This window comes from Ambystoma mexicanum, chromosome 4p (genome assembly GCF_040938575.1).
Source record: "Ambystoma mexicanum isolate Mex_15411 chromosome 4p, UKY_AmexF1_1, whole genome shotgun sequence".
Lineage (NCBI taxonomy): Eukaryota > Metazoa > Chordata > Amphibia > Caudata > Ambystomatidae > Ambystoma > Ambystoma mexicanum.
In genome coordinates this window covers 472,178,449-472,201,540 of record NC_090927.1, presented here as the reverse complement: position 1 = coordinate 472,201,540, position 23,092 = coordinate 472,178,449, and the positions used below count along the sequence as shown (strand labels likewise).

The 23,092-nt window shown below is 44.6% G+C and overlaps 1 protein-coding gene across 3 annotated transcripts in view; it reads left to right on the top strand.

Moving 5' to 3' along the window:
• ASAP2 (ArfGAP with SH3 domain, ankyrin repeat and PH domain 2) overlaps window positions 1-23,092 on the top strand; it is a 2,176,645-nt gene that overhangs the window by 763,421 nt on the left and 1,390,132 nt on the right. The gene's annotated exons all lie outside the window — the stretch shown is intronic.

Genomic DNA, 23,092 nt, shown 5'->3' with positions numbered 1-23,092 from the left:
TGTCAGGGTTTTCACTTTCACAATTTCGTCTTGTTTCCCTCCTTTGGGTTCGTACCACGGGCTCCCCTCGTCCGGGCTCAGATCCCTTTTGATACCAAAATCGAAGACTTCGAATGTTTGATGGGTTTTGCTTAAACCGTCACAGGACCACTTCGATTCATCTCTGTAGCACAATTTACACTTCAAATCGATCTTCTACTTAAATTTCTTTTGTCTGGATATCGTACAGAGACCTTCGACTGAGCACATTCACAGTGCCGGAACACACTGTCAACGGTATTATGTATTTCCTTCTAATGGTTAGAGTTTCACCAGCAATTTTATCTCTGCTTGCGTCTTTCATCACATGCGTTTAACAATGTTTGCTCCAGCGTTTGCTTTACAATGTTGCCGCTTGCAACCTTTACTTCAACACAGGCCGGTCTGGCATTGGTCTCCCCCACTCACCGGATGTGGTGGTCTGTTGCTTCTTTGTTCTTGGAGCCAAGGACGACAGCACAGTGTCTGTTGCGCAGGAGGACCCTTGGTATCTCCGACACACAATGTAGGATTCTTCAGCCTTGTTTCCTGGTTTTCAGTTTTCTGCCTTGAAGGTTTCTTGAAAGTAACGGCTGCCTGACAAAAAGGTCAAGGGTGATTTTGCCTCTTACGAACCTCTCATGCATGGCCGTCTTTCTCTCCTCGTTCAGCTGCCAACTCAAAACTGCTGTACCTTTGTGTGTGTTGCCTCGCTCAGTGTGCTCTCGAGCTCCACCTTTTATCTGTGTGGGGAAGTGTAATGGAAGTCAGGTGTGAGTGATTGTCGATAATTGCCTGACCTCACCTGACCATAGCATTGGGCCATGTCCGATACACGGCTCGGGAGTGAGTGTTTTCTCCGAGTGTGGTCTGTCCATGTAAAAGTGTTTGTGTAGGAAAAGGGCGGGGTGGTGGTTGAGTTTCTAAATATCCCATCGGGTAGGATGGGATAAAGGTGTTACAGGGAAGAGAGGGATACCGCTTCTCACCATCCGGTGTCCCACTCCCCAAGGACCCCTCACCCAGGAGATCCTCCTGCACTGGTCCACCCCCAGGTTCTCGATCTAAAGGCGATGGCCCTGCCCTTGCCACCTGATGGTGATCCGCAGTGACTAGCGGGTGAGAAACCTTCTGGTTTCTCACAGGGTTCTATGTCATTTTTCCATCTTCTGAAGCTTGCACATATAAAAGACTGGTTTATTTCTGTTGATTTTTTTGCAGCTCTCAGAAAGCCGAAAAGGAACATAAGTCTTTTTTTTTTTGTATTCGGCGGTTTCACCACGCGAGCCCCCCTTCGCTTCTTGCTGTCTCTCTCTATATATATATATATATATATATATATATATATATATATATATATATATACTCACCTTACACTCCCACAGCTCGTCCTCTGTCATGCTGTGCCTGTCAGCCCCTGCGCACGTTTATGTGCATCGCAGGGGCTCACAGTTCGATTTAGAAAGACCGCTCTGCGAGGCCTCAGAGTGGTCTTTCTAAATCGATCGTCTTTGTAAAAGATCTTTATAAAAAAGATATTTTGACTTAATACCGTATTTGAGACATATAGGAGACCTAAATTGCATGCATGCACAAAATGTACAACTTTTACGCCTCATACACGTACACAAAATTCCCATCGAAGGCAATATGCGTTTCATTTGACTTTACTCCTATATATTTTACTCTGCACGCTATTCTGTCACAAGCACTTACCCCACGCTCTTATGCCACATGTAAGTGAAGATGATTTACATTTTGTACCTGTAAACTACTGAAAACTCGCGTCAGTCCTGACTTCGATGTCCTTTTTGTTACGTGTATGAGGCGTATAGGAATTGCAAATTGTGCACATGTACGAAATGTAACTTTGTGTCTTGTATACTTATAAAAGTTAAACCACACACTCTGGGAGTTTTCGGAAGTGTAGAAGGCCTATAGGACATGTGCATTTTAATTGTTTTGACTTTACACTAACTACTCATATGCTACTTATATGCCAGGCGCACACTTGCCAGACACTTGCACAACATCCACTTTGGCCTAATGCCACACACACTTAGGACAGACTCCTGTAACAAGTACACTTGCAGCACATGCTCATGCCCCATGCTTGCACGGCATGCTCTTAAGCCACATGTATGTGTAGAAGATGTACATTACTATATCTATGACTTTGATGTGAATTTTCACATGTATATGAATCATATTGGAAATGTTACTAGCATACATGTACAACATGTAAAACCTTTATATGCCTCCAACATGCAGAAAAATGTACATCAAGGTCAACCCCCAAGTTAATGTGAGTTTTCATGCGTTTAGAAGGCGTACTAGACATGTGCTTTTCATTTGACATTACACCAAACACTCATTATTTATACAGAGAGCAACAATGTTCTTTTGATCACATAAGAAAGTACAATAGATAAGAAATCGGATTTGACAGAAGCAGTGAGCTTTTTACAATGGGTTGAGTTCGAATGATGTTTTAACCAGGTTGTGGGGGGGGCAGTAAATGGAACAGTCACCCAGGCCAATGCATGGGTGGATATACGTAGATTAAGGACGGCCAACATTGGACATTTTTAATTACAGGTAGGCAATACGAGCAGCTGTGTTATGGATGTGGCCATGATGGATGAAGTGCTAGCGTGGAGGGAGTAGAACGTGAGGGACAGAGGCAGGATATCGGCAAGGGAAAAATGTCTGCTACAAGTCAGATAAGTGGTAGGCAAAGAGGATAACTAAGAGGCGAGAAGGTAGGCTTTTAGTTTCATTTTGCTCAAATCGGTGTGGACACGTTTTCTCTGATGTCTGGGGGGGGCAATTACGTGCAAGTGGAGCAAGAAGAGAGAAAGAGTGGATGCGAGAGGAAGCACAGGGATGGCAAGGTGCCACAAAGGGTAGTCAAGGATGCAGAGCAGCGATTACGAGACGGCTTGTAGAGTTGAGTAGAGGAAGATATATATGGTGTTGCCTTTCCGTGGACAGATTTGTGAACCAGGAGCAGCAATTTAAATCTGGCCCTGTTTTGCATCGTCTGCCATCCAACCCTGTGACTGTACGAGGAAGTAGGTGTGAAGTAAGAGAGTTTAAAGAGTTCTGGTAGCAAAGTTAATTATCTTGTCGAGAGGACAGAAATCCGAGTTGGGGAGACCGAAGAGAATGCTGGCACAGCAGTCAAGTTTACAGAACATAAGAGTGGTTAAGAGATGCATAGCAGTGTTGAAAGGTAGGAGGTGCCTGATTTTCCTAATATTTAAGAGGTTGAGGTGAGTCGCCGTAGCAGTTCTGGCATTGAAAAAATTGAAGGTGTGAGAAGGGTCATAGATGAGAGGTTTCGATCTGAGAAGAGTAGTGGGGAGTGTCAGGTTTGAACTAGATGGGCAGGGGAAGAGATGAGAGTATTTGTCAGGGAAGAAGAGCACCTCTGTATTGGTTGAATGTAACATCACAGAGTCTGAATCCATCCAATATTTAACGGCAGAGAGACAGTTTGACATTTTTATAGAGAGATCAGAGAAGAGTTCAGGAAAAGAGAAGATGATTTGGGTGTTGTCTGCAGAGTTGGTAAAAGAATCCAAAGGAGGCGATTCATGCCCTAAGAGCAGAGGTATAGAATGTAAAGAGGATAGGACCCAAAACAAAAAGAGCCCTGTCGAACACCAACAGTTGGAGGATTGAGTTGAGAGGTGTTGTTGCTCCAGGAGACAGATAATTGGCGAGGTGCAAGGTAGGATTCAAACCCGGCAACTGCTCTACTACGAATCCCAAGAAGAGTATTAAGGAGATTAGAGTGATCTACTGTGTCAAAGGCAGCAGACGGTTCAAGGAGAATAAGGATAGGTGATACTTGGTGTGCTTAGAAGAGCAGATAAAGTTGGAGACCTTCATGAGAGCTGTTTCCGTGAAGGGACTGGAGCGGAAACCTGCTTGTAGGGGGGGGTCCTCAAAGGTTTAGAATGTCTAAGAAATGTGTAAGACGGTTGAACCCAACCCTTTTAAGGAATTTGGAGTAGTGCGGATGGAGAGACACAGGGCGAATGTTAGCGTGTATATTTGGGTCAGCACCTTACTTTTTTTAGGAGAGGGATGACCGTGGCCATTTGGAAAATAGAGGGAAAGCTAGAGGAGTCTAAGGACAGTTTGAAGAGTTCAGCAAGTAAAGAGGGCAATAGGCTTGAATAGCTGAGGAGCACGAGGGCCTGATGGAGCACAATAATGGTTAGCCTTCACCAGTAGAGATAGGTCTTCTTCAGTATTAATGTGTCTAAAGTGGGAGATGGAGACCGAGGATGATCGTATACTAGGCGAAGTGTAGAATGTAGGCGGATGGAATGAGAGTAAGGTCAGTAGAGGCTCTAATTTGGAAGTGTTCGCAGCAAAGCATTCAGCTAAGTCCTTAGCTGTGAGAGTGGAGTTTATAGACCTAGGTTTTGGAAGAGTGAGTTAAGGGTGCCCTTTAGCCGGTGATGATGGTTGGAGTGGTACAGTAGAAAACTGTTTTTCGCTCTGTCATGATACTCTTATTGTTTAAGTAAGGAAGGAAACAGTGTTCAGACATGTACTAAGGCCTTACAAATAGAAAGCAGACCCTCTAGAGATCTGCTTCTTGGTAAAAAGAAGCAAATTAAAAAAAACTCCAGCTCTCTCCTCTTAAGACAATGTTCACCAAATGAATCTGGTAAGTAAAAGTAAATTACTTATGGAACATTAAGAGTAATATGAATATCCTCTTATCAGATTCAGCTAGACATATTACTTAGAACCCTCCTGGCGCCACACATCATCCATTAATACACAGATGATGCGCATCCTGTACCTTAAGATCACCTCAATCAATGACATCCGTAGGCTCAAAGCCTGCCTCACATTGATAGTCATGTGTGTTCTGTACTTACCTAAAGCTCAACCCCTCCAAGACTGATTCGTACTGCTGACCAACAACACCGAACCCCTCCCCCCATCCGGACCTGGCTCTCTATCAACCAAGGTCTTCACACCCCAACTGTCCAAAGTCCCTTGGTTTCGAAATCAACCGACACCTCTCCTTCAAACAGCACATATCAAGGAAGATCACAAACTGCTTGATACCAACTTTCTCACCTGCAGAAAATCAAGCCCTTCATCCCAGAAAACAACTTCAGAGCTGCTGTCCAATCCTTGGTCCTCTCTCACTTCGATGGTGGCAATGCCATTTTAGAAGGCCTTCCAGTGACTAACCTGGCACCCATATGATGTGTCCTGCATGCTGCAGCATGATTCATTACAAATGTGACCAACTCATTGAACTGCACTGGCTCGCGCTGCAAGCCCATGTCTTCAAATCCTGCTGCATCATCTATAAGGCTGTCGCGCTGAATTCCCCACTGAGAAAATCAGCATCTCCGGAATGCTATGATTCACCAGAAGTAAGGATATATGCAAACTTGAACTCTGCCGTTGTAGGAAGGTAAGAACCAGAAGATGGGCCTTCTCAGTCAGCACCCCAAGACTCTGAATCTTCCTTCCTGTTAAGACCAGACTCTCCTTGCTTCTGCCTTTTAGGAAGGAGTTCAAGACCCTCATCTTCAAGGAATGGCTCCTCCCTAATCTATTTCCACACCCTCTACTCGCCACCCTACTTAAGTCTGTGTGATCTGCTTACCACTGTTTCCTTCCCTAGTTGCTTGTAGGCCCCTTGTTAAATTGCCCGTCCTCCACGCTGTTAACTCCCCGCTCCTTTGCATCTCTGCTTCTTTCACTGCGTCTTCCCCCTATGATTTGCAAAGTATTCAGTGGCTTCCCGAAGCCAGATCCCCACTCAATAAATATCCTAATAATAATTATAATACATCTTTTAGATACTAAGATTTTTACCAAGATTATCTCTGCAAGGTTAGATACATTATGACTAATCCACTGTCATCAGGTCAGCTTCCTTTATTTGAGGCAGACATTTCATAACATTTGAAAGGTCTTGCACCTCGTAAAAACGTTCAGGCACTTATTAAAAATGCCCTTTCATTCTGCTCTCCATGGATAGGGAGAAGGCTTTTGACATTGTGGACCCGGCCTTCATTGTCAAAAACCTTTGAATCCGTAATCTTTAGCCAGTTATTTCTAAAATGTATTCTTACAAATTGTTAATGTTTGCTTCAGGATCTGGATCAACTGGGCTTTCCGAGGGCAATCATTTAGAGAGGGGGACACTGCATGGGTGTCCTCGCTGCCCCTTATTTGCTCGAGTGATGGAACTCTTTGGATGTCGGATCCAACAACAAACCTGGGTACTTGTTTTGTCAACTGAGAATGCAAGCTTTAAATGTTTTCAGGCCATTTATCGCTTAATTTTACAAACCGCAGTATGTTGCTTTCCAAATTAATTGCATAAATAGAAGTCATTACCAATGTATACGGGTTTGCAATTGGTTCCTCCAAATCTGAAATCTCATCTTAACACTAAATTTATCCAAAATTGAAAACCTGAAAAGAATTCATGTGACCTTGTGATTAAATGATTACTGCTCTCCAGGAGTACAAGGATGGGTAGTGGCTAAACCGCCTGCTTATCCCCAAACTACTATCAAACCAGCAGTGATCACAATACTGAAGTTGAAACAGACACAGTCCTAAATATATGCTTTGTTCAGCTTTTGTGGTAGTGTTGGCAGAGGGCAGGATAATACTCTTCAGGAGGGGGCATGGGATGATCCTAGTAGCACCTCAAACCAAATAAGTAAAATGGTCCAAAATAAAAGCATGTCCAATCAAACTTCTATAAAAATATAGACTAATAATCAAACAATAAAATGCAAACTACTAACTAAAACTGCTAGCAAAAATGTGCCCTTGTAAAGAAAACAAAGGAAATGCAGATTGTTGTAGCATGGCATGCTGGGTACTTTAGCCAAGGGTGTTCAGTCACTTAATTGGCACAAAAGCAAAGTTCAAAGGATATGTCTTCTAAGAGCAAGATAGTGCAGCAGTGCTTGAGTCACTGTGGTCCCAAAGGTGGATGGGAGCGGGCACAGAGTCTCTTCACAGTACCTTATTCATAATTTTCAGGCTCAACCATGTTAAGATAGGCTTTTCTACATCTAGCTTCTAGCCTGGAGCCTGGGGGATTTCAGTGCATGGCTGCTGTTGAGTTGGGTGCAAACTCAACGGCCTTGGGTTCAGAGCAGCGGAAACTGCCCTTCAGAGGTGAGCCGCCTCAGCTGGCCGACGCTGCATCGGGGTACTGCAGTGGCAACTGCTAAAAGTTTGAACAAGCCGGTGGCCAGGTAGATGTGTCGAGTTGGGATTACTGGAAACTCGGCAGGTCTCGTCTAGCGAACATGGAGATGCAGAGGCAGTTGAGCTCTGAGGTTAAGGTTAACTTGGCAGTTCCCGTGCAGCAGCTTGGAAGGCGTTAAAGGTTCCTAAACCAGCATCAAGGTGGTTAAAAGATGCAGGGAAAACATGAGGTTACACTTCTTTGGTTCTGCAGTTTCTTGGAGTCCCAATAAAGGGGCTCCAGGACAACGTAAGCCCTTTGGTTGTACACCCCTACCCATCCCTCCCAGGGAGCCTGGCTGGCTGGCACCTACAGGGGATCCTGTCATGTGTCAGAAGTACAACAGCAAACCCATTACCTTTTGAAACAAAGATAGTTTATTTCTCCATTCAAGTGAACCCTCTAGCTTTCTTTGCGCATTTTCGAGTCTTCACCCTTTTTCAGTCCTCACATTTCATATGTTTTATGTAACAAATAATTAAATATGATAAACGTACTGAACTAGTTTCTTTATAAACAAGTCTATCAAAGGACACTAGCCGTCTTGTTGTAGATCTCACTTCCAGACCAGTCACTGCCATCAAACACAAAGAGCGTTTCTATGACATTGTTCTGACTTCTATATGATTCCAATAACCATTATAAACAGGTGACACATTTTGTCTATCAATTATAACAGGCTATGTTCATACATGCCACATCTGAGCTTATATTCTGTAAGTGATTAATGTGTGGTGAAAATATACGACTTAGTAAGAAATTCAATTCAACAGCAGTACTCTAGTCATTGCCTATCTTTTTTGTGTTGAAATTAATGGTAGGTTAGAGTTTAGAATTCCCCCTTTCAAAGTCTAGAATGAAAAAGCAAATATCGCTAATAAATGTCAACACTCTAGGGTCATTTGAACGCTCGTTGATCAAAAAGCACATGCAGCGTAAATCGTTTTTTTGTGCATGCCAGAGTATAATGCACAAGTACGGTGAGACCAATGATTCACTTGAATTTGGCATCCTCCTTTTTATGAAGTTTTTGAAACTGGATGACATGAGCAGTGTACTTCGTTTTCTGAAACTGAGTTTCATGACTAAAACATATTAGAAAAGCTCACGATTATATGGTATGATGCCCTATGAATTATTCTCAAAATCAGTATTAATTTGTTTTGTGCCAAGGGCAGATCATTTCAGTCCAGAAAATGACTTGTTGCAAATTACAGGCCTGGTGCCGTTACCACCTGATCCATATTATTGCTATTAGCACCCGGGTTTGTAATCCGGAAACACAGGGTGCTGACAGCAATGTATTTTGTATTAATTAACAGGACGCCTCGTGGTGTCCCGTTCATTTATACAAAATACTTCAAAATGGCTGCCATGGAGCTGGAAGACCAGCAGAACCCCTATTCCATTTCTATGGCGGCCCAGGTGGCTGGTGCAGAGAGGGTGGAGGTTGGCTGCCACCAAAAGAATAAGGTGAGTGGGGTGGGGTGGGGTAGGTATGAGGAGGGAGGGAGAGGAGATGATGGCTGGGTGGTGGAGCACCCATCAGGTTGCCTGGAAATCTGACTTGGAACATGGGATTCTGCCGCAATCTGAACAAACCTGATAGGTTGGCTCCCCTGCACCGGGTGTTATACAAATTGCATGCTACTTGTGATTTTTGTATTTGATTTATGTTCTGTCTTGATACTACTTGTTTTTTGTCGATCCAACAAAATGTAAAATTGGAGGAATCGCATTTCACATAATCCTTTAGGAGAAAAGACTTTCCTGTATAGGAATGGTGTTTAATATCACAATTTTTCAGATTGTTGCAGTGCTGACAAGACATGTATGGAACATTTCTTTTTCTTTATTCTATGACCTAATTTTGGATGTAATATTACTGTCTAGCAAAAATAAATACCCATACAAAGTACATAAAAGAAGGGATAAAAATGGAACAAGGGACATGGAAGTTAAAAAAAAAAGGCCACCACTCTGGAAGGCGCTGTCTAGCGCCTCTCCTCAAAACACCAAATCGTGACCTCCATATGGGCCAGCTGGTTTGGGATTTCCAGGAACGTCGCATTTATTTTCTTCAGTCCCTGAAGGATGTGGGGGCTGCAGGCCTGACAGTTTTGTTCCAGTGCCAGTTACATAGGTCTAACTGCAGGCTGTTTCTTTTATTAAGGTATAGTCATCACACCTGTGGAAACTTCCTTAGGCTTAGTGTTTTCCCTGCGGCACTGGAAGAGCCTGACTGTAACTCTTGATTTCCATCTGAGAAAAGGCACCCGAGTGTGTTGGCGTGTATGTGTGTATAGTGTAGCTTAGTATACGTAAGCATATATTATAGTTTAGACTTTACAGTCGGTATGTAGAGGTTAGTTTGTAAAATCAAGTTAATAATTTCTTGAGACACATATTTTACGTTTAACTTGCTCTCATTTAACGCTGCCGTCTGCTGCTGTTACAGGCTTATGTTTTGCAGCCATCCATAGCTGCATACTGGACTCGTAAGCAGGTCTGGCTCCTAGTCCAACATATTGTGCCAATTTCGGCATTTATGTACTGTGGATACCGCCCATGGCGTCAGCCCGCCAAAGGCGCCCTTAAGGAAAGCCAGTCTGTGCCCATCCGTGCTGAGGCGATGCAAGAGGGATGCTGCATCAACTCTAAGAATCAGCTGATGGCACTGGCTCCTCCCACCACCACCAGACCGCATGGATGGGAGGATGTAACCATTAATATAGGTACGGCTCCTGTTGACACCAAGCCTATGAGGGACACAGGCAGCTCCTTGTATTCAATACTGCTGCTTAATACGCGGTCCCTTCTGGCGCATGCGGCTGAAATACACCATTTGATTTCAGAGCGCAGCCCGGATCTAACTATGTCTAACTGAGACATGGCTGAGCCCTTGCTCTGCCCCAGCCCTTTTCCAAGCCATCCCGCCCGATTACCGCATTATTCATTTTGACTGCCCCCCTCTACGTCATGGTGACGGTGTTGCTATGATTTATAAATCTGAATTCACTATTAGCCAGCTCAGCCTTTCCCATGACCTGGACATGCAAGCCTGTCTTTTTAAATGCGCCCTATCTCCAGCATGCTCTTACTACTTCCTGCTTATTTATCGTCCCCCTAGTCCTATTGGGACATTTGGGAAACTTCTGTTGGATCTCCTTGCTGACCTACAGATGAGTTATACCAGCCTAGTAGTTTGGGTGACCTTAATCTAAAATATAACCTACCTAGGCCCCCTGCTCTTAATTTATTCTTTGACAGCATGCTGGATTTGGACTTACATCAAATTGTGCACTCTCCCACACATAAGCTGTGGAATATACTGGACCTAGTCTTCGCAGCTAATACTATGCTATCACTACAGTCAGTTGAGCCCATGGTATAGACAGACCATTTTCTCATCTCGTGTAGACTTAATGGATCGACACCATGTACCAAGATACCAGCCCCTAAAATCTGGCTCCTTTCCTGGCGCTCTATCGACTCCCAGGATTTGGTCTCCCTTGTCGCAGCCAAATGCAACATGGATTCCCACATCTCTCTATCTACTCTGGCCTTATCCCTGCAGGAGGCGGCGGATAACGTTGCCACCCTTAGACTTATTCAGCCACACAGATTACCATCGGAGCCGTGGTTTTCCAACTCTCTTAAGGCCGAGAAGCTTAAACTTAGACAGAACGTTCCTGGCGAAATGCCTACGATCCTCACCTTAAGGTCGTAGTCAAACAGCAATTAGCATTTTACTCTGGTGCTGTTAAGACCGCTTAAGCTCTATACATGTCTGAAAAAATTGAAACTGCCCTCTGTAAACCTAAGGCCCTGTTCACTGTTGTCGAGGCTCTCTCCTCCTCTGACAAGCTTACCTCTAGCGATAGATCCACTCAAAAATGTGTATGAGGACCTATCGCATTTCTTCATTATTAAAATCAGTGACATTTGCTGATCTTCTAAGGGAAATTACTGCAGTGATTAACAACTCCTGTCAGTCTGGGACTATTACCCCATAACTGAAAGCTGCTAGAGTAATCCCTCTGTTAAAGAAGCCTACTTTGGATCCTACGGTCCTCGCCAATTTTCGTCCTATTTCACTGCTTCCTTTCCTTGCAAAACTATTGGAATCTTTGGTGTCTACCCAACTCTCTTCTTACCTTGAATCTTCCTCTCTTCTTGAGCCTGCTCAGGCCGGTTTTAGATCTGGCAGAGGCACAGTGTGCTCTGGTCTCCGTCCAGGATGACATGGCCAGGCTGGTGGACTCAGATGTGGTGGGGGCCCTGATTCTACTAGATCTGTCAGCGACCTTCGACACTGTCGACCACCCCATCCTGTTGTCCCGTCTTGCTCAGATGGGTATATCTGGGCAAGTACTGGCATAGTTCATCTCGTTCCTGGCGGATTGTATCCAGACTCTCTCCTTGCCCCCTTTTCGATCCACTCCATGCCTTTTTATCTGTGGAGTACCGCAGGGCTCCACCTTATCCCCAATTCTTTTTAACATTTAAATTTGGGTGGGTCTCATCCGTTCCTTTGGCGTCAGTTGCTATTCGTATGCTGACGAAACTCGATTCTGATTCGTTTAGATCTAGATCAGGCTGAGATGGCATCATGCTGCGTGAGTGCCTGACGACAGTGGGTAAATGGATGAACCACAACTGGCTCAAATTGAACGGTGATGAGACTGAGGTTCTGGTGGTGGGGTGCCCACCTCATCCTTCACTTTTGGTGTCTTCTTTCTGGACTGCTTCTCTAGGCAACCTCCCCACTCCTACAGGGAAGGTTATGAACTTAGGGGTCATACTGACAGCTTCTCTGTCTATGGAGAGTCCGGTTGCTACGGTATGTCAAACTGGCCATATGCAGCTAAAAGATTTTTAAAGAAGTGCTGCCTTTAATCCCTGAACATCTTCGTCCCCCGGTTGTGGCTGCCCTTATTCTATCCCAGTTGGATTATTGTAATTCTCTGTACTTAGCCCAACCAAGAGGGCGTATCCAGAGACTACAGCACCTACAAAATCTAGCAGCCAGAGTAGGCACTGGATCCCCCAATGGGGCACACATCTCCCCCGTTTTGCGCTCCCTCCACTGGCTACCAGTATGTCAGCGTATTACATTTAAAGCTCTGTGTATTGTCCATCGGGCAATACACAATGTGGGACCTGAGTTTTTGATAACCAGGTTTGTGCGCTATTTCCCCAACCGTCGCTTCGCTCGGCTAAGGCTGATTTCTTGTGTTTACATCATTTAACTGCGTAAGGATAGGGGGCTGCTTGCATGGAACGAGCTGCCGCCTCCCATAAAGAAACTAGCTGGCCACCTAGCTTTTAGGAAAGCTATAAAGACCCTTCTCTTCTAGTTCTGCTTGCGCTTGCTTTCCCCTCTACATGGACAGCTTGCCTTCCTCTAGCGCCAAGATGCCCTTGGGCGACCATTTGCGCTTAAGAAATTTCTAATAATAATTGTCCCGCCGATGATGGAACTGTTTAGGGGTGCATTTGACCGCTTCCATCTTGGTAACCACCTCAAACAATGCCTTTTCTTAGCAGGAGAGGATATACCCTCCCACGCTTCTCCATCATATATGACCTCTAACATGTCAATTAACATTTTAGGCTGGCCACGTCCACCTCACTGAATTGTATGCTCCTTTACTCCTATTAAGGGCCATTTCCCAATCCAAAAACAACTCCTTCTAGGGACTGTGACTATCTTACAAATATTGTCTCCTATTTATGGCAGGGTTGACACACCTTCCTATGGGGCTAGGACGGTGCAGCCGCTAACCAAGAATCCCCCTGGGGCAGTGCAATGTGGGAGGTGGCCATGGGAGGGAGTAACTCTCTTAAAAGGCGTGAGGCTAAACCCGAGTATGGGCCCTTTAAGAACCCTGTCGTAAAAACTTTGTGTCATTCCTAAGCTGATAATCGGACATGTAATGTGATCGTCTTTCCCCTTCATATTAACAACCACTCATGGAGGAAAAGTAAAGGATTAACGAGAGAACATTTACAAACCAATGGTCAAGAACGTAATGATGCGCCAGGGCAGAGCTCCCTATATAAGCTGAAAAGAAAGGGAAGACTACGATAAAGAAGAAATGTGGAAGTCGTAGTAGCAGGAGCAGCAGAGAGGCATACAGAATATAGAAACGTTGAATACCCCAATCTAGCAGGCAAACCAATGCCCACTGTCCTACGGCGAGACCTGCAGCAGGGAAATACCAGTAGACCCCTGCCTGGTAAGCCAATCCAAGCCAACGAAGGTGCAAAAACGATCCGAGATGGATACGTGGATCCAGGTAAGGCACCGACGGTTGGGAGAGAAGAGGCCTGAGATGCAGAATGAAGGAGAAACTACGTTCCCTTCTCTATCCCAAAGCCCTGACCTAGGGTTCAAGTAGCAGGACACCTCAGAACCGGTATCGCACTGAACCGTGATACTACCAGACCCAAGTCAGGAGGTCTGGGCAGTAAGTGACACCTGGGAGAAGCGAGGTCCGACGACCGACTCCATCAACCCTGCATGTGAACAGTTGTAATAAGAGAGCACTTTGGTCAAACTGGGACCTTGTAAGAGAGGCCTATCGCAACTAAAGGGAGGGGTGACTCAAAAGAAAAGAACCACTGGAGAGCTACCAGACACTTACCGTTCATGAAATTCAAGGTGACGGCAACGCTGTTCCGTCACCCCTCTCCCCAACACTGTAGAAGGGTTATCTTCTTCCTTTTTCCTCCAAGACGCCTGGAGCGGAAAGGGGTACCTCAAAAGGGTAAATAGTGTCTTTAAAAATGAACAGACAACCGCCAGGGTCCCCGGATACAGAAATCCATACAAAGGGACCCAAAGAGTTGGAAGCATTGCTGCGTCTCTAGACAGGATAGCCCCTCCGAAAATGATGTACAAGGTGGGAGCACGGTGACAGCAACATCCTGTTGACATAGTAACAAAGCATGTGCCCCAGACACGCCCAACTACAACCAAACAAACTAACAAGTTGGAGACCCCCCCCCCTTCTCGAGACCTTGAGTGCACACCAGACACACCGCAATTCAAAGGTATTCTTGCACTCTTCTTCGTCTCAGTACAGCCTTGGCCTCCAGAATATAACAGTCGGGTAGTTGTAGACAGAGACGAACAATGTTAGCAAGTCTTATGGCTCCAAGGCATGAGGAATAACCAGTGAACTCCCTGAATCCCTAAGGTATTTGGTGAGATGTAAAGTATGGGCGGGGTCAGGAACTTAACCAACAAATACACTGTAGTGTAGATCACATTCGGTCCCTGGTACCTCACCAATACCACAAGGAGGTAAGACTTGACAGACTGGAGGAAGAGCCACTTCTACTAATATCATTATTGTCCCAGGCGGGACCACATAGACTTGTTTGTTTGTCTTGGAACATTTCCATTGAACTTTGTTTTCTACACAGTAACACTTTGAGCCTTACTTTTCGTTATAAACTTTTGGTTTCGTCACAAGGAGCACCATTTGTGCCTACAAGGAATCTGCTGGGAGGAGGGAGTCCTCCTCCCAGGTTTATCAGAACTTTGTTTCAATACTTTTTCTTTATTCTGATAAACAGTCCATTTTGCTAAGCTTGGAGCACAGGGGATCTTATATTTATGTTGGGTTTTTCTGTAGCATTACAGATAGCAGGGTTTTAAACATGACTTTCTTTTAAGAACTGGACTGACCTGACTGCTCCAGTTTATTTTGTTACGTAGTGAAAACACCTTTCAATAGGGATAGATGGGTCTTTGCTTTTTGCAATAGAGTATTGTAGAACCTGCCTTCAGTCCCCTGCTTCCTTGAACGTCATAGGACAGTAACCAAGAGAGCAGGAGCCGGGCTGATGTCAGTTGCTTATGATGTTTGCATGCATGAATTTCCACCTAGTTTATGCACACTATGCTTGAATAAACTTCAGCAAATTTAGCTGTCTATTTTTAATTGTACATTTAATTTAGTCAGTTGTGCATATTTATGTTCCACTGAATGTACTTTAGCAATTCTTGAGTACAACTGTACTGTTGTGAACTACTTCAAGCATCATGCATATGTTTTTTAGCTGCAAAATAATTGGCAAGGCATGTAATTTGATTCTGAGCACCTTCGAAGAATCTCCTCTATCGCTATTCGATAATCGGCTGGAGCGGTAAACAGACTATTTGATTGAAGGGACTCAGTTACGCCATGCTTTTTCCTTCAAAATTGAGTGATTCCCAACAAGACCCTTTTTGTACAACCATGGAGGAAGCTTTCAATTATTTTTAGACTCCATACCGTGGATATCGACAAGCAATAAAAGCACTAAAACTACACGTACCTAGGAGAAAGAACACTTATTTTTGATCCAGAATGTTAATTATACTATGTGGGGCCATTAGAAAGAGGTAGGCAATGAAGGGAGGAAATTAAGGTTTGTTTTCAGTTTGGTTGTGGATGCTCGAAGATGTGTATAAATATGTAACTAATGGGTCCACACTAACTTAATATTTATTTCTAATGCTGGCCCAAGTGGCGCCCATTTAGGAGCACTGGAATTATGCCAGCTCCTCTGGTGGCACCACACAATTGCCAAATATGGGTTTGTTAGTTTGGTTTGTTTTCACTACAAGTTAGGCTCAGGTAATGGGAGTGGGTGGTGGTTGTGTTGGTTAGGAGAACTTTGTTGTGTTCCATATCATTAAAATATATCATGACATATTTTTTGCATGGCCCCAGACACATCTAAATTTAGTTCATTTTCACAGTGGTAGGAATAGACACAGACCGTTACCTCAAGAGTGGCACAATACAACCAGTTGTACTTTGCTTTGCTCATGAGAGGCTTGAATAATATGAACAAATCCCAGAAAATTCAAGTTTATATTGAACGACAAGGGGCTAAGATTGCTATGATTTAAGAATGTCACCTAGTAGTCTATAGCAATGTTTAATGTCTGGAAAGTCTGAGGTACTTCATATTCCTCCAATTCCTGCAGATCTTTAACTCTAATCCATGGGTATGTTCCATTTAAATGATCAACATACGAAGCAGACCCTAGCATACACTTTGTAATATTTTTTTGGGATCCTAACTGGGACTCCTCTTACCCTGATGAATGTATGTATATGCCTCCAATATTGATGAGCCCCTGTTTCTGGCCAGGAGATCTTCGCTAGAAAATGTGTGAAATACTTGGGTTGTCAATTTATTTGGGCAGGCAGTTTTAACACAATCTTGGTCACAGTCAGAGAGCGGTTGAATACAATACCCAGAAATCCACTACAGTGGTACAAGAGATGCATAAATGTACAGGCCATTTTGCTCCTATCGATGCGTGACGTAAATGGAGCCCAGGGGTATCCGGTTACTTCTGATAATCTGTGGTCCATGACATGTACTGGAGAAAAGATGCAATAGTTACTTCACCGATAATGGTACATAGAACTACAGGTTGAATTTTATTGTCTAGGGCCTTATCCGACCATTCTCTGCTCAAATGGATGTTTTCACAAAATGATTAGCCAAAGTTCACCTTAGCGTTTTAAAGCAATGGCCCTTCTGTATGTGGCATTCCAAAGTGATTTTTCTAATGCCATTACTACTTGTCAACACTTGAGGATGAATTCAAGAAATTGGAAAATGCTTTGGCAACAGTCAAATGATAAACATGCTTTTATTTTCCTTAAAATCCAAGTTGGATCAGTTCATGTTACTTGCGGAGAAGGAGATGAAGTTCTTTTCTACACTTGGCACTTGGATATGGAGAGGGTGGGCACCCGGACCGTGCTTTAGCCTGGTTGGTCACGGGGGAGAGCAATGGTAGCTATTGCAGCATTGAAAGATTCAACTTGCAATTTTCAAACGTCCTCTGATGGGAGTCATAGTGGTTTTGCTGTGTTAGAAGTTAAAATCCCTAAGCAATAAAATTCAGTATTTGGAAGAGGTGCATCTTCCCAAGCTAGACCGAGAAGTCCTGAACAAATTAACTCCCCAATAACAAGTGCTGAAATTCTTAAGGTAATTACACCATGTCCTGCCTCTACAGCGCCTGGTCCTGATGGGCTGAGCAGTGTTTTATATAGAGTATGATGGTAGACTAGCTCCATTCATGCCAGTTTTGGGAGGAGGGGCACTGGCTATTGGTCATCTACTTCCCTCAATGAATGAGACTCTTCTCACATTAATACTAAAACCAAACGTGGGGCCTCATCTCTGTATCTCTTATAGGCCAATATCATTACTTAATTTAGATACTAAAATATCCGCCTTTGGTTCATTGTGACCAGTCAGGATCTTTTCCTTGAAGGTCAACTTCACTAAATCTGTGTGGACTCTACATGGTGATGGCACAGATTAAATCCCAAACTTTGGCCACATTATTGCATGCTGAAAAGGCATTCAACTCTTTTTCATGGGAATACCTCTTCGCTAATCTAAATAAAATGGGTCTTTACTGTACCCAACGAGGCACAGGCATGGTATCAAGAGAGACACAGACTCAAAAGAGTTTGTTTTAAAACAGACCTTTTACTAAGGTTCCTGGGTTGGTAGAATGCCTGACTGGCCCTAACTCTAAAGGGAAAGGTCCCCTTAACTGACGTTTCTAATGGCCGTTGTCGTCTAATAGGCCAAAATAAGTCTGTCTGTGTCTAAACCTATGCTTGCCCTCACGCTGTACAAAAAATCTGATGGGGTCGCATTTTCAAAAGGAAAAATGGTGGTTCAACAAATAAATGTCAAAACCAGAGTTGGTTCCGGGTGGTCCTCTCACCAGGTTCAATTTGGTCAATGTCACAAGGATAATTCCTCAATTGGCTTCTCAGGGTTCCCTTCCCCAAGCTCAGGCCTCATCCAGCTTTCAAAACAAAACACCATATACCACAGTTGCTTTCACCGGGCGCCTTTCCTAAAGCTTAGGGCCCTCTAGTGCCAAACACCAACTCAGTCAGGATATGCTGTTACTTTACATATAGTCTTTCACATCAATTCATCATGGGATAGAATTGGAGGCTTTCGAAAATGCTAGGCTCTTTGCTTTTACTTAGCGCAACCACTCTTACCCTTTTTCCCCTCTGTTGATGTCTTATTACACTTTCTATCTTACGGTGCTTCCTCCACCACTTTCATGCCTCTTTCCTTTTGCTGTGCACACTTGCACTGTCCTTTATCCTCATCTTGGTCGTGCCTCTTGCACGCTTCTCAACAGGCTTCTGGCACCTTTTCCACTTTTTTATGCCTTCGTGCCTCTTGCACCTTTTCCGTGGGCTTCTGGCCCCTTTTACACTCATCACTACAATGTCGGCTTTTATTTCACTTCTATCACACACGTGTCTCAGCAGTTTCACGCTGACACTTTCACATCATTGAATTCTTCCCTTGAACTTCACTCGAATACTTTAACAAACGCGATCCTCTCTCTTATGTGTTTAACATGCCACTTTGTATCGCGCTCTTCACAACCCGGCTCTGCCGTGTTTTCAGATGCACCGGGCTGACTTCCGTGCTTCGACTTCATAACGGTTCTTCGTTCCGAAGTCCGGGTCTCACCACCTGCCCCTTGGACACTCCTGGGCTATCTCACTGGCCCAGGGGAACGAGCACTTGCATCCACAGTTGCTACAGGTGGCTCCCTGGAGAAACGGCTCCCTCGCCACGCTTCTGCACTTGTGAGCTGCAGCTCCTCAGCGTCCCGGTCTCTGGCCTCTGGTCCTGGGCAGCTTTGGCATCTCGGCTCTCCTCCCAACTCATTCTTCTGCTTGCTCATCATTTTGTGTGAGACCACACCTTTTATCGCAAAAAGACCAGTCAAGTGGAGTCAGGTGTGAATAGTTACTAGTGAATGCCTGACCCTGCCTGACTTTATTAGTGGGGCAGTTTAGATTCTTTCTAGGGTAGGTTGCCCTTATTTTTCCCATTCTATTCCAATGGGTAATTTTTACTGATATTAGTTTGCCTCTTCCTCGTCTCAGTATTTGTTGGGAGGGGGAGATGGATTTATTTATTTATAGAGTGCTTTACAATGGAACAACAGATTAGAAGAAACAATAACACTTAACAATGAGAGCAATATTTGCATCTTGAATCATTCAACAAAACAGTGCAAAGAGCAATTAACTGAGGGGGGTAGAAAGGGGAGAGGGGAGAGGTGGGGGAGGAGAGGGAGTTGGACAGGGCGAGGGAAAGTTGAAGAGGAAGGGAGAGGAGTAGGAACGGGGAGAGAGGAATCAGGTGATAGCGGAAGTTTTCAAGGGGGAGAATGGAGGAGGAGGGATTTAAGGGAAGTGCGAAATGAGGCGAATGTCGTAGTAGAGCGGATTGTAAGAGGGAGTAAGTTCCAGTGCATAGGTGCAAGGAGTTGGAATGAGCGGAAACGGGAGGAAGCGCAGGGGGGAGGAGGAACAGTGAGGAGTAAATGGTCAGCGGAGCGAAGGGGGCGGGATGGGGAGTAGAAGGAGAGAAGGGAGGAGAGATAAGGAGGAGCAAGACCATAGAGGGATTTGAAGACAAGGCAGAGAAAGTGGAATTTAAGCTGTGAGTGGAAAGGTAGCCAGCCAAGGTACGAGAGTGAGGAAGAGATGGAGTCACGGGAGGTAAGGAGACAGAGGGTCCGAACAGCTGAGTGGTATATGGATTTAAGAGGGCCAAGTTGAGAAGCGGGAAGTCCAAAGATTAGAGAAGAGCAGTAGAAGAGGCGGGAGAAGATGAGAGAGGAAATTAGGAGTTTGGTGGCGTGGCATGTGAGGGAGGAACGGATTTTGCGTATATTGTAGAGGTGGTATCTGCAGGTGCGGGAGGTGAGTGAAATGTGTTGAGAGAAGGTGAGAGAGGAATCAAAAAGAACACCTAGATTACAAGCTTGGGGGGAAATCGGGAGATTAGAGAGAGGAAAGTGAATAAATGGAGGAGGGGAAGGAGGGGGAAGAGAATTAGAGGGGAAGAAAAGGACTTCGGTTTTATCGGTGTTAAGAGAGAGAAAGTGGGAGGACATCCAGTTCTTGATAGCAGTGAGGCAGGAGGAGAGTTTAAGGTGGAGGTCAGGTGTGAAGGAGGAGAAAGAAAGAGTTGAGTATCGTCAGCATAGAAGTGATGGGAAATGCCAAACGAGGACATGACAGGGGCAATGAGAGAGGTGTAAAGAGAGAACAGGAAAGGACCAAGTACAGAGCCTTGAGGAACACCGTAGATAAGAGGAAAAGGAGAGGTCTGACCTCCCCACGAAACAGCAAAGGAATGGGAGGAGAGGTAGGAGGATAGCTATTCTAGAACAGGGCCTTTAAATCCGAAGGAGGAAAGAGTGTGGAGTAGGAGTGGATGGTCGACAGTGTTAAAAGCATGGTGCGAGATTGAGAACACCCCAAATACCCCATAAAGGCTGAGGGGAGAGTAGGTTGGGGTAGTTTTGGGTTTATGGAAAGACCATGGGCCTCATTACGAGTCCGGTGGTAACCGTCCCGGAAAAACCCACAGGCTACTGCCGGACCCGTATTACCATTCCGCCTCCGTGATTCCTGGAATCACTGGGGCATTACGACCCCCGGTGACCCAGGAATTCCGGGGGCAGAATTCTGTAAGTTCCCATCCAATAGGACTCCATGGGAATGGGGTCAATGGAAACACTGGTTCAGTCTATGATGGAGCCGGTGTTTCCATTTGCGCCTGCAGGCGGGTGGCGTTACTCCCACCAGGTCAGACCAGGCGGGAGCGACACCTCCAGCCTGCAGGACTCTGAATCAGCCGGTCCGGAAAGAATGGTGGCAGCGTTTTTACCGCCACCGTTCTTTCCGGACCGGTAGGGTCGTAATGAGGCCCCATGTCTCGCCTAGGGTATTCTCCTGAGGGAAGCCCCGGTCTCCCCTACCGAGGTGATCCTCCCTCGCTTGTCCACCCCCTGGGTTGTGATCCAAAAGCGATGGCTTCCCTGGACACCTAAATGGAGGATTTGTGGGGTCTACTTGGGAGAATACCTCTAGGTTTCTCACACCACCTACTGTACTTGCAACCTTCCACCAGGATTTGCACCATGGGTCAATGCTCTGACATGTTCAGTCTGTGTCGGGGCACTTGTCATGATTGCCCCCTCTGTCGCCAGTCCTCTTTCCAATAGCTATGGAGACGTTAGCCACCAGTATCAGGTGTTCACATGTCCTTAGGGGCCTTGCAAAGGGTGGGCAAAGGAAAATGATCTCTTTCTGCAGACGGCTTCCGGCTGTATGTTCAAGACCCCTATATTAATTTCACCCCATTTACTCAAGAAATAGTTCAGCTTCTATTCGGCATAACGCATTAATTGGTCAAATTCATGACTTCGCTCATTGACTCATCTAAATCGGATTATATTGGAGAATATAAATGGGAACCAGAATCAATGAAATATCTTGTATTTTCGAACTGTAGAGACCACCACAAATGATTAACTAAGATGTTGGTACTCCCCAAGATGTTGCATTTTTTCACAAACCTTCCGCTTTATCATGGGAAAATATTCTTTAAACGCCTGTGGTCACTTTTAATGGGTCTGGCCTGGAAACCCACAAATCCCCAGCTGCGATGGAAGGGTATAACTAGACCTTTTGAACAGTGAGATCTCATTGCCTGAGATATGGGACTATACTTCCATGGTGGGCAGGCTCACTTTGTGACTTATTGGATACCAGTGCCCCAGTTATATGGCCATGTTAGTATAGAATGAGCCTCCATACATCCATATACACTCCAATCTGTTATGATTATACTGTTCTGATAATCCTTGCAAGTTTGACACTGTGAGATGTACACTAAATGTCTCGAAGGATAAATAAAAGGTTGAGGTTTACCTTCCCATACACCACTCAAATGGCTTTGTAGGGAATTAAAGATCTTGAACCACATGTGATGGGTGGGTTACACAGAAAAATTGAGATATGTCATCTCGCGGCTATGTATCTTGAGGAGTAATTTGTCACTAAGAGCGGTTTATCGATGAAGTGGGGTTGGTTTTCACCTAATTTTTCAATACTTCCTAATGCTTGTGGCTTGTCAGGCTTAAAGTCCCAGCTCCCTGATGGAACGGATTCCATACCCCATACTTGAATGTATCTTTGTCTAAGCCAGCTGTAATAAAATAGTCTCTACATATATAAAAAGGTGCAAGAGCCCTCACTACATATACCTGCCTAACTAAAATGGGAAAAATATATTGGGATTCAAATTGAAGATTCAGCATGGAAATAATTTGGTAAATTGGTAAATGTACTCGCTCAGTGTCCATGAGCACAACATTATAAAAGAAGGCAGTTCAAGATATTACATTGAGTCTCTCCAGCTAGATGGGTCAAGTATGACTCCTAGATAACTGGGGAATGTCCTAAATGTTTTGTTGAGAATGCTGTTTTTTTTAGTTTTATGTGGACCTGTCCTCTTTTTAAACAGTTCTGATCAATAATTCTCCCCAACATGTCTGAAATTCTGGGCAATGACATCCCCCCGAGAACCTTTAAGCCGTCTGCTGGTTAAACTGCTGATGGCCCTAAAAACTCACACAAGTTACTGTCTCGACTCTGATCCCAGCTAAATGCCTTTCTCTTCTGTCCTGGAACAATAAAACTGAACCCTTGGCATCTGTGTCGATTTGGTGCCATGAGGCAGACTCATTTTGGTAATGTATGTCTATCCAGACATCGTCCTTGATGTATGGTTGATCCCTCAGACTTTACCTCCAAGTTTGTCAAACTCGATACAATGTGAAGATAAGCCCTATACTTATTCTTTATTAGTCTGAGCTTTTATTGTGATTTATACAATGTATGTACCTTTCGTATGATTAATATTGGAGAAATGTAT